Source organism: Ranitomeya variabilis, chromosome 8 (assembly GCF_051348905.1).
Source record: "Ranitomeya variabilis isolate aRanVar5 chromosome 8, aRanVar5.hap1, whole genome shotgun sequence".
NCBI classification, from domain to species: Eukaryota; Metazoa; Chordata; class Amphibia; order Anura; family Dendrobatidae; genus Ranitomeya; species Ranitomeya variabilis.
The window spans coordinates 308,654-322,207 of record NC_135239.1 but is presented as its reverse complement, the minus strand read 5'-3'; positions in this window follow the sequence as shown (position 1 = coordinate 322,207).

Below are 13,554 nucleotides of genomic sequence, written 5' to 3'. Positions count from 1 at the left end.
GGCACTGAGGTGTACGGATCACTATGTGGCAGATGAGGGTCATGGTCAGGGTCAGGGTCAGGGTTAGGGTTTGGGTCACTATGTGTCAGATGAGGCACTGAGGTGTACGGATCACTATGTGGCAGATGAGGCACTGAGGTGTATGGATCATTATGTGGCAGATGAGGCTCTGAGGTGTATGGATCACTATGTGGCAGCTGAGGCACTGAGGTGTACGGATCATTATGTGGCAGATGAGGCACTGAGGTGTATGGATCATAATGTGGCAGATGAGGCACTGAGGTGTATGGATCACTATGTGGCAGCTGAGGCACTGAGGTGTACGGATCATTATGTGGCAGATGAGGCACTGAGGTGTATGGATCATTATGTGGCAGATGAGGCACTGAGGTGTATTGATCGCTATGTGGCAGATGAGGGTTAGGGTTAGGGTTAGGGGTTAGGGGTTAGGGTTAGGGTTAGGGTTAGGGTAGGGGTTAGGGGTTAGGGTTAGGGGTTAGGGTTAGGGTTAGGGTCACTATGTGTCAGATGAGGCACTGAGGTGTACGAATCACTATGTGGCAGATGAGGCACTGAGGTGTATGGATCACTATGTGGCAGATGAGGCACTGAGGTGTACGGATCATTATGTGGCAGATGAGGCACTGAGGTGTATGGATCATTATGTGGCAGATGAGGCACTGAGGTGTATGGATCACTATGTGGCAGATGAGGGTTCGGGTTACGGTTAGGGTTAGGGTTAGGGGTTAGGGTTAGGGTTAGGGTATAGGGTTAGGTGTCTGGATCACTATGTTGCAGATGAGGCACTGAGGTGTATGGATCACTATGTGGCAGATGAGACACTGAGGTGTATGGATCTCTATGTGGCAGATGAGGCACTGAGGTGTATGGATCACTATATGGCAGAGGAGGCACTGAGGTGTATGGATCACTATGTGGCAGATGAGGCACTGAGGTGTACGGATCACTATGTGGCAGATGAGGCACTGAGGTTTATGGATCATTATGTGGCAGATGAGGCACTGAGGTGTATGGATCATTATGTGGCAGATGAGGCATTGAGGTGTATGGATCACTATGTGGCAGATGAGGCACTGAGGTGTATGGATCACTATGTGGCAGATGAGGCACTAAGGTGTATGGATCACTATGTGGCAGATGAGGGTTATGGTCAGGGTCAGGGTCAGGGTTAGGGTTCGGGTCACTATGTGTCAGATGAGGCACTGAGGTGTACGGATCATTATGTGGCAGATGAGGCACTGAGGTGTATGGATCATTATGTGGCAGATGAGGAACTGAGGTGTATGGATCATTATGTGGCAGATGAGGCACTGAGGTGTATGGATCACTATGTGGCAGATGAGGCACTGAGGTGTATGGATCACTATGTGGCAGATGAGGCACTGAGGTGTACGGATCACTATGTGGCAGATGAGGGTTATGGTCAGGGTCAGGGTTAGGGTTCGGGTCACTATGTGTCAGATGAGGCACTGAGGTGTACGGATCATTATGTGGCAGATGAGGCACTGAGGTGTATGGATCATTATGTGGCAGATGAGGCAATGAGGTGTATGGATCATTATGTGGCAGATGAGGCACTGAGGTGTATGGATCACTATGTGGCAGATGAGGCACTGAGGTGTATGGATCACTATGTGGCAGATGAGGCACTGAGGTGTATGGATCACTGTGGCAGATGAGGCACTGAGGTGTACGGATCACTACGTGGCAGATGAGGCACTGAGGTGCATGGATTACTATGTGGCAGATGAGACACTAAGGTGTATGGATCACTATGTGGCAGATTAGGGTTAGGGTTAGGGTGAGGATGAGGGTGAGGCTGAGGGTTAGGGTGAGGGGAAGGGTTAGGGTGAGGGGGAGGGTTAGGGTGAGGGTGAGGGTTCGGATTAGGGTTAGGGTTCGGGTCACTATGTGTCAGATGAGGCACTGAGGTGTATGGGTCAATATGTGGCTGATGAGACACTGAGGTGTATTGATCACTATGTGGCAGATGAGGCACTGAGGTGTACAGATCATTATGTGGCAGATGACGCACTGAGGTGTACGGATCATTATGTGGCAGATGAGGCACTGAGGTGTATGGATCATTATGTGGCAGATGAGGCACTGAGGTATATTGATCAGTATGAGGCACAAGTACATGGATTACTATGTGGTAGATTAGGCACTGAGGTGTACGGATCACTATGTGGCAGATGAGGGTCATGGTCAGGGTCAGGGTCAGGGTTAGGGTTTGGGTCACTATGTGTCAGATGAGGCACTGAGGTGTACGGATCACTATGTGGCAGATGAGGCACTGAGGTGTATGGATCATTATGTGGCAGATGAGGCACTGAGGTGTATGGATCACTATGTGGCAGCTGAGGCACTGAGGTGTACGGATCATTATGTGGCAGATGAGGCACTGAGGTGTATGGATCATAATGTGGCAGATGAGGCACTGAGGTGTATGGATCACTATGTGGCAGCTGAGGCACTGAGGTGTACGGATCATTATGTGGCAGATGAGGCACTGAGGTGTGTGGATCATTATGTGGCAGATGAGGCACTGAGGTGTATGGATCACTATGTGGCAGATGAGGGTTAGGGTTAGGGTTAGGGTTAGGGTTAGGGGTTAGGGGTTAGGGTTAGGGTTAGGGTAGGGGTTAGGGGTTAGGGTTAGGCGTTAGGGTTAGGGTTAGGGTCACTATGTGTCAGATGAGGCACTGAGGTGTACGAATCACTATGTGGCAGATGAGGCACTGAGGTGTATGGATCACTATGTGGCAGATGAGGCACTGAGGTGTACGGATCATTATGTGGCAGATGAGGCACTGAGGTGTATGGATCATTATGTGGCAGATGAGGCACTGAGGTGTATGGATCACTATGTGGCAGATGAGGGTTCGGGTTACGGTTAGGGTTAGGGTTAGGGGTTAGGGTTAGGGTTAGGGTATAGGGTTAGGTGTCTGGATCACTATGTTGCATATGAGGCACTGAGGTGTATGGATCACTATGTGGCAGATGAGACACTGAGGTGTATGGATTTCTATGTGGCAGAGGAGGCACTGAGGTGTATGGATCACTATATGGCAGAGGAGGCACTGAGGTGTATGGATCACTATGTGGCAGATGAGGCACTGAGGTGTACGGATCACTATGTGGCAGATGAGGCACTGAGGTGTATGGATCATTATGTGGCAGATGAGGCACTGAGGTGTATGGATCATTATGTGGCAGATGAGGCATTGAGGTGTATGGATCACTATGTGGCAGATGAGGCACTGAGGTGTATGGATCACTATGTGGCAGATGAGGCACTAAGGTGTATGGATCACTATGTGGCAGATGAGGGTTATGGTCAGGGTCAGGGTCAGGGTTAGGGTTCGGGTCACTATGTGTCAGATGAGGCACTGAGGTGTACGGATCATTATGTGGCAGATGAGGCACTGAGGTGTATGGATCATTATGTGGCAGATGAGGAACTGAGGTGTATGGATCATTATGTGGCAGATGAGGCACTGAGGTGTATGGATCACTATGTGGCAGATGAGGCACTGAGGTGTATGGATCACTATGTGGCAGATGAGGCACTGAGGTGTACGGATCACTATGTGGCAGATGAGGGTTATGGTCAGGGTCAGGGTCAGGGTTAGGGTTCGGGTCACTATGTGTCAGATGAGGCACTGAGGTGTACGGATCATTATGTGGCAGATGAGGCACTGAGGTGTATGGATCATTATGTGGCAGATGAGGCACTGAGGTGTATGGATCATTATGTGGCAGATGAGGCACTGAGGTGTATGGATCACTATGTGGCAGATGAGGCACTGAGGTGTATGGATCACTATGTGGCAGATGAGGCACTGAGGTGTATGGATCACTGTGGCAGATGAGGCACTGAGGTGTACGGATCACTACGTGGCAGATGAGGCACTGAGGTGCATGGATTACTATGTGGCAGATGAGACACTAAGGTGTATGGATCACTATGTGGCAGATTAGGGTTAGGGTTAGGGTGAGGATGAGGGTGAGTCTGAGGGTTAGGGTGAGGGGAAGGGTTAGGGTGAGGGGGAGGGTTAGGGTGAGGGTGAGGGTTCGGATTAGGGTTAGGGTTCGGGTCACTATGTGTCAGATGAGGCACTGAGGTGTATGGGTCAATATGTGGCTGATGAGACACTGAGGTGTATTGATCACTATGTGGCAGATGAGGCACTGAGGTGTACAGATCATTATGTGGCAGATGACGCACTGAGGTGTACGGATCATTATGTGGCAGATGAGGCACTGAGGTGTATGGATCATTATGTGGCAGATGAGGCACTGAGGTATATTGATCAGTATGAGGCACAAGTACATGGATTACTATGTGGTAGATTAGGCACTGAGGTGTACGGATCACTATGTGGCAGATGAGGGTCATGGTCAGGGTCAGGGTCAGGGTTAGGGTTTGGGTCACTATGTGTCAGATGAGGCACTGAGGTGTACGGATCACTATGTGGCAGATGAGGCACTGAGGTGTATGGATCATTATGTGGCAGATGAGGCACTGAGGTGTATGGATCACTATGTGGCAGCTGAGGCACTGAGGTGTACGGATCATTATGTGGCAGATGAGGCACTGAGGTGTATGGATCATAATGTGGCAGATGAGGCACTGAGGTGTATGGATCACTATGTGGCAGCTGAGGCACTGAGGTGTACGGATCATTATGTGGCAGATGAGGCACTGAGGTGTGTGGATCATTATGTGGCAGATGAGGCACTGAGGTGTATGGATCACTATGTGGCAGATGAGGGTTAGGGTTAGGGTTAGGGTTAGGGTTAGGGGTTAGGGGTTAGGGTTAGGGTTAGGGTAGGGGTTAGGGGTTAGGGTTAGGCGTTAGGGTTAGGGTTAGGGTCACTATGTGTCAGATGAGGCACTGAGGTGTACGAATCACTATGTGGCAGATGAGGCACTGAGGTGTATGGATCACTATGTGGCAGATGAGGCACTGAGGTGTACGGATCATTATGTGGCAGATGAGGCACTGAGGTGTATGGATCATTATGTGGCAGATGAGGCACTGAGGTGTATGGATCACTATGTGGCAGATGAGGGTTCGGGTTACGGTTAGGGTTAGGGTTAGGGGTTAGGGTTAGGGTTAGGGTATAGGGTTAGGTGTCTGGATCACTATGTTGCATATGAGGCACTGAGGTGTATGGATCACTATGTGGCAGATGAGACACTGAGGTGTATGGATTTCTATGTGGCAAAGGAGGCACTGAGGTGTATGGATCACTATATGGCAGAGGAGGCACTGAGGTGTATGGATCACTATGTGGCAGATGAGGCACTGAGGTGTATGGATCATTATGTGGCAGATGAGGCACTGAGGTGTATGGATCATTATGTGGCAGATGAGGCATTGAGGTGTATGGATCACTATGTGGCAGATGAGGCACTGAGGTGTATGGATCACTATGTGGCAGATGAGGCACTAAGGTGTATGGATCACTATGTGGCAGATGAGGGTTATGGTCAGGGTCAGGGTCAGGGTTAGGGTTCGGGTCACTATGTGTCAGATGAGGCACTGAGGTGTACGGATCATTATGTGGCAGATGAGGCACTGAGGTGTATGGATCATTATGTGGCAGATGAGGAACTGAGGTGTATGGATCATTATGTGGCAGATGAGGGTTAGGGTTAGGGTTAGGGGTTAGGGGTTAGGGTTAGGGATAGGGTTAGGGTAGGGGTTAGGGGTTAGGGTTAGGGGTTAGGGTTAGGGTTAGGGTCACTATGTGTCAGATGAGGCACTGAGGTGTACGGATCACTATGTGGCAGATGAGGCACTGAGGTGTATGGATCACTATGTGGCAGATGAGGCACTGAGGTGTACGGATCATTATGTGGCAGATGAGGCACTGAGGTGTATGGATCATTATGTGGCAGATGAGGCACTGAGGTGTATGGATCACTATGTGGCAGATGAGGGTTAGGGTTACGGTTAGGGTTAGGGGTTAGGGTTAGGGTTAGGGTATAGGGTTAGGTGTATGGATCACTATGTGGCAGATGAGGCACTGAGGTGTATGGATCACTATGTGGCAGATGAGACACTGAGGTGTATGGATCACTATGTGGCAGATGAGGCACTGAGGTGTATGGATCACTATGTGGCAGATGAGGCACTGAGGTGTATGGATCACTATGTGGCAGATGAGGCACTGAGGTGTATGGATCACTGTGGCAGATGAGGCACTGAGGTGCATGGATTACTATGTGGCAGATGAGACACTAAGGTGTATGGATCACTATGTGGCAGATTAGGGTTAGGGTTAGCGTGAGGATGAGGGTGAGGGTGAGGGTTAGAGTGAGGGGGAGGGTTAGGGTGAGGGTGAGGGTTCGGATTAGGGTTAGGGTTCGGGTCACTATGTGTCAGATGAGGCACTGAGGTGTATGGGTCAATATGTGGCTGATGAGACACTGAGGTGTATTGATCACTATGTGGCAGATGAGGCACTGAGGTGTACGGATCATTATGTGGCAGATGAGGCACTGAGGTGTATGGATCATTATGTGGCAGATGAGGCACTGAGGTGTATGGATCACTATGTGACTGATGAGGCTCTGAGGTGTATGGATCATTATGTGGCAGATGAGGCACTGAGGTATATTGATCACTATGAGGCACAAGTACATGGATCACTATGTGGTAGATTAGGCACTGAGGTGTACGGATCACTATGTGGCAGATGAGGGTTATGGTCAGGGTCAGGGTCAGGGTTAGGGTTCGGGTCACTATGTGTCAGATGAGGCACTGAGGTGTACGGATCACTATGTGGCAGATGAGGCACTGAGGTGTATGGATCACTATGTGGCAGATGAGGCACTGAGGTGTACGGATCATTATGTGGCAGATGAGGCACTGAGGTGTATGGATCATTATGTGGCAGATGAGGCACTGAGGTGTATGGATCACTATGTGGCTGATGAGGCTCTGAGGTGTATGGATCATTATGTGGCAGATGAGGCACTGAGGTATATTGATCACTATGAGGCACAAGTACATGGATCACTATGTGGTAGGTTAGGCACTGAGGTGTATGGATCACTATGCGGCAGATGAGGCACTGAGGTGTATGGATCATTATGTGGCAGATGAGGCACTGAGGTGTATGGATCACTATGTGGCTGATGAGGCTCTGAGGTGTATGGATCATTAGGGTTGACTGCATCACCAATGAGACGGACTCAGTGCTACAGGACCCCTGCAGACTCTGCCCACTCCGAACTGCTTCTGCACCTTTTCTACCCTCCATTAGAAGTGTGGTTTTGACAAAGACCAGCCTTGGTCGAAACGTTAATTGTAACTTAAAGTATCCGTCATTTTCTCTGAACACTAATAAGCATTTGGTGATGCCTGTACTAATAATAAAAAATACAACTTTCACGTAAAAATCTGCAAGTCTTGAGTGTGCGGCTGTTTTTTCTATAGACACTGGATCATTATGTGGCAGATGAGGCACTGAGGTATATTGATCACTATGAGGCACAAGTACATGGATCACTATGTGGTAGATTAGGCACTGAGGTGTACGGATCACTATGTGGCAGATGAGGGTTATGGTCAGGGTCAGGGTCAGGGTTAGGGTTCGGGTCACTATGTGTCAGATGAGGCACTGAGGTGTACGGATCATTATGTGGCAGATGAGGCACTGAGGTGTATGGATCATTATGTGGCAGATGAGGCACTGAGGTGTATGGATCATTATGTGGCAGATGAGGCACTGAGGTGTATGGATCACTATGTGGCAGATGAGGCACTGAGGTGTATGGATCACTATGTGGCAGATGAGGCACTGAGGTGTATGGATCACTGTGGCAGATGAGGCACTGAGGTGTACGGATCACTACGTGGCAGATGAGGCACTGAGGTGCATGGATTACTATGTGGCAGATGAGACACTAAGGTGTATGGATCACTATGTGGCAGATTAGGGTTAGGGTTAGGGTGAGGATGAGGGTGAGGCTGAGGGTTAGGGTGAGGGGAAGGGTTAGGGTGAGGGGGAGGGTTAGGGTGAGGGTGAGGGTTCGGATTAGGGTTAGGGTTCGGGTCACTATGTGTCAGATGAGGCACTGAGGTGTATGGGTCAATATGTGGCTGATGAGACACTGAGGTGTATTGATCACTATGTGGCAGATGAGGCACTGAGGTGTACAGATCATTATGTGGCAGATGACGCACTGAGGTGTACGGATCATTATGTGGCAAATGAGGCACTGAGGTGTATGGATCATTATGTGGCAGATGAGGCACTGAGGTATATTGATCACTATGAGGCACAAGTACATGGATCACTATGTGGTAGATTAGGCACTGAGGTGTACGGATCACTATGTGGCAGATGAGGGTCATGGTCAGGGTCAGGGTCAGGGTTAGGGTTTGGGTCACTATGTGTCAGATGAGGCACTGAGGTGTACGGATCACTATGTGGCAGATGAGGCACTGAGGTGTATGGATCATTATGTGGCAGATGAGGCTCTGAGGTGTATGGATCACTATGTGGCAGCTGAGGCACTGAGGTGTACGGATCATTATGTGGCAGATGAGGCACTGAGGTGTATGGATCATAATGTGGCAGATGAGGCACTGAGGTGTATGGATCACTATGTGGCAGCTGAGGCACTGAGGTGTACGGATCATTATGTGGCAGATGAGGCACTGAGGTGTATGGATCATTATGTGGCAGATGAGGCACTGAGGTGTATTGATCGCTATGTGGCAGATGAGGGTTAGGGTTAGGGTTAGGGGTTAGGGGTTAGGGTTAGGGTTAGGGTTAGGGTAGGGGTTAGGGGTTAGGGTTAGGGGTTAGGGTTAGGGTTAGGGTCACTATGTGTCAGATGAGGCACTGAGGTGTACGAATCACTATGTGGCAGATGAGGCACTGAGGTGTATGGATCACTATGTGGCAGATGAGGCACTGAGGTGTACGGATCATTATGTGGCAGATGAGGCACTGAGGTGTATGGATCATTATGTGGCAGATGAGGCACTGAGGTGTATGGATCACTATGTGGCAGATGAGGGTTCGGGTTACGGTTAGGGTTAGGGTTAGGGGTTAGGGTTAGGGTTAGGGTATAGGGTTAGGTGTCTGGATCACTATGTTGCAGATGAGGCACTGAGGTGTATGGATCACTATGTGGCAGATGAGGCACTGAGGTGTATGGATCATTATGTGGCAGATGAGGCACTGAGGTGTATGGATCACTATGTGGCAGCTGAGGCACTGAGGTGTACGGATCATTATGTGGCAGATGAGGCACTGAGGTGTATGGATCATAATGTGGCAGATGAGGCACTGAGGTGTATGGATCACTATGTGGCAGCTGAGGCACTGAGGTGTACGGATCATTATGTGGCAGATGAGGCACTGAGGTGTGTGGATCATTATGTGGCAGATGAGGCACTGAGGTGTATGGATCACTATGTGGCAGATGAGGGTTAGGGTTAGGGTTAGGGTTAGGGTTAGGGGTTAGGGGTTAGGGTTAGGGTTAGGGTAGGGGTTAGGGGTTAGGGTTAGGCGTTAGGGTTAGGGTTAGGGTCACTATGTGTCAGATGAGGCACTGAGGTGTACGAATCACTATGTGGCAGATGAGGCACTGAGGTGTATGGATCACTATGTGGCAGATGAGGCACTGAGGTGTACGGATCATTATGTGGCAGATGAGGCACTGAGGTGTATGGATCATTATGTGGCAGATGAGGCACTGAGGTGTATGGATCACTATGTGGCAGATGAGGGTTCGGGTTACGGTTAGGGTTAGGGTTAGGGGTTAGGGTTAGGGTTAGGGTATAGGGTTAGGTGTCTGGATCACTATGTTGCATATGAGGCACTGAGGTGTATGGATCACTATGTGGCAGATGAGACACTGAGGTGTATGGATTTCTATGTGGCAGAGGAGGCACTGAGGTGTATGGATCACTATATGGCAGAGGAGGCACTGAGGTGTATGGATCACTATGTGGCAGATGAGGCACTGAGGTGTACGGATCACTATGTGGCAGATGAGGCACTGAGGTGTATGGATCATTATGTGGCAGATGAGGCACTGAGGTGTATGGATCATTATGTGGCAGATGAGGCATTGAGGTGTATGGATCACTATGTGGCAGATGAGGCACTGAGGTGTATGGATCACTATGTGGCAGATGAGGCACTAAGGTGTATGGATCACTATGTGGCAGATGAGGGTTATGGTCAGGGTCAGGGTCAGGGTTAGGGTTCGGGTCACTATGTGTCAGATGAGGCACTGAGGTGTACGGATCATTATGTGGCAGATGAGGCACTGAGGTGTATGGATCATTATGTGGCAGATGAGGAACTGAGGTGTATGGATCATTATGTGGCAGATGAGGCACTGAGGTGTATGGATCACTATGTGGCAGATGAGGCACTGAGGTGTATGGATCACTATGTGGCAGATGAGGCACTGAGGTGTACGGATCACTATGTGGCAGATGAGGGTTATGGTCAGGGTCAGGGTCAGGGTTAGGGTTCGGGTCACTATGTGTCAGATGAGGCACTGAGGTGTACGGATCATTATGTGGCAGATGAGGCACTGAGGTGTATGGATCATTATGTGGCAGATGAGGCACTGAGGTGTATGGATCATTATGTGGCAGATGAGGCACTGAGGTGTATGGATCACTATGTGGCAGATGAGGCACTGAGGTGTATGGATCACTATGTGGCAGATGAGGCACTGAGGTGTATGGATCACTGTGGCAGATGAGGCACTGAGGTGTACGGATCACTACGTGGCAGATGAGGCACTGAGGTGCATGGATTACTATGTGGCAGATGAGACACTAAGGTGTATGGATCACTATGTGGCAGATTAGGGTTAGGGTTAGGGTGAGGATGAGGGTGAGGCTGAGGGTTAGGGTGAGGGGAAGGGTTAGGGTGAGGGGGAGGGTTAGGGTGAGGGTGAGGGTTCGGATTAGGGTTAGGGTTCGGGTCACTATGTGTCAGATGAGGCACTGAGGTGTATGGGTCAATATGTGGCTGATGAGACACTGAGGTGTATTGATCACTATGTGGCAGATGAGGCACTGAGGTGTACAGATCATTATGTGGCAGATGACGCACTGAGGTGTACGGATCATTATGTGGCAGATGAGGCACTGAGGTGTATGGATCATTATGTGGCAGATGAGGCACTGAGGTATATTGATCAGTATGAGGCACAAGTACATGGATTACTATGTGGTAGATTAGGCACTGAGGTGTACGGATCACTATGTGGCAGATGAGGGTCATGGTCAGGGTCAGGGTCAGGGTTAGGGTTTGGGTCACTATGTGTCAGATGAGGCACTGAGGTGTACGGATCACTATGTGGCAGATGAGGCACTGAGGTGTATGGATCATTATGTGGCAGATGAGGCACTGAGGTGTATGGATCACTATGTGGCAGCTGAGGCACTGAGGTGTATGGATCACTATGTGGCAGATGAGGGTTAGGGTTAGGGTTAGGGTTAGGGGTTAGGGGTTAGGGTTAGGGTTAGGGTAGGGGTTAGGGGTTAGGGTTAGGCGTTAGGGTTAGGGTTAGGGTCACTATGTGTCAGATGAGGCACTGAGGTGTACGAATCACTATGTGGCAGATGAGGCACTGAGGTGTATGGATCACTATGTGGCAGATGAGGCACTGAGGTGTACGGATCATTATGTGGCAGATGAGGCACTGAGGTGTATGGATCATTATGTGGCAGATGAGGCACTGAGGTGTATGGATCACTATGTGGCAGATGAGGGTTCGGGTTACTGTTAGGGTTAGGGTTAGGGGTTAGGGTTAGGGTTAGGGTATAGGGTTAGGTGTCTGGATCACTATGTTGCATATGAGGCACTGAGGTGTATGGATCACTATGTGGCAGATGAGACACTGAGGTGTATGGATTTCTATGTGGCAGAGGAGGCACTGAGGTGTATGGATCACTATATGGCAGAGGAGGCACTGAGGTGTATGGATCACTATGTGGCAGATGAGGCACTGAGGTGTACGGATCACTATGTGGCAGATGAGGCACTGAGGTGTATGGATCATTATGTGGCAGATGAGGCACTGAGGTGTATGGATCATTATGTGGCAGATGAGGCATTGAGGTGTATGGATCACTATGTGGCAGATGAGGCACTGAGGTGTATGGATCACTATGTGGCAGATGAGGCACTAAGGTGTATGGATCACTATGTGGCAGATGAGGGTTATGGTCAGGGTCAGGGTCAGGGTTAGGGTTCGGGTCACTATGTGTCAGATGAGGCACTGAGGTGTACGGATCATTATGTGGCAGATGAGGCACTGAGGTGTATGGATCATTATGTGGCAGATGAGGAACTGAGGTGTATGGATCATTATGTGGCAGATGAGGCACTGAGGTGTATGGATCACTATGTGGCAGATGAGGCACTGAGGTGTATGGATCACTATGTGGCAGATGAGGCACTGAGGTGTACGGATCACTATGTGGCAGATGAGGGTTATGGTCAGGGTCAGGGTCAGGGTTAGGGTTCGGGTCACTATGTGTCAGATGAGGCACTGAGGTGTACGGATCATTATGTGGCAGATGAGGCACTGAGGTGTATGGATCATTATGTGGCAGATGAGGCACTGAGGTGTATGGATCATTATGTGGCAGATGAGGCACTGAGGTGTATGGATCACTATGTGGCAGATGAGGCACTGAGGTGTATGGATCACTATGTGGCAGATGAGGCACTGAGGTGTATGGATCACTGTGGCAGATGAGGCACTGAGGTGTACGGATCACTACGTGGCAGATGAGGCACTGAGGTGCATGGATTACTATGTGGCAGATGAGACACTAAGGTGTATGGATCACTATGTGGCAGATTAGGGTTAGGGTTAGGGTGAGGATGAGGGTGAGGCTGAGGGTTAGGGTGAGGGGAAGGGTTAGGGTGAGGGGGAGGGTTAGGGTGAGGGTGAGGGTTCGGATTAGGGTTAGGGTTCGGGTCACTATGTGTCAGATGAGGCACTGAGGTGTATGGGTCAATATGTGGCTGATGAGACACTGAGGTGTATTGATCACTATGTGGCAGATGAGGCACTGAGGTGTACAGATCATTATGTGGCAGATGACGCACTGAGGTGTACGGATCATTATGTGGCAGATGAGGCACTGAGGTGTATGGATCATTATGTGGCAGATGAGGCACTGAGGTATATTGATCAGTATGAGGCACAAGTACATGGATTACTATGTGGTAGATTAGGCACTGAGGTGTACGGATCACTATGTGGCAGATGAGGGTCATGGTCAGGGTCAGGGTCAGGGTTAGGGTTTGGGTCACTATGTGTCAGATGAGGCACTGAGGTGTACGGATCACTATGTGGCAGATGAGGCACTGAGGTGTATGGATCATTATGTGGCAGATGAGGCACTGAGGTGTATGGATCACTATGTGGCAGCTGAGGCACTGAGGTGTACGGATCATTATGTGGCAGATGAGGCACTGAGGTGTATGGATCATAATGTGGCAGATGAGGCACTGAGGTGT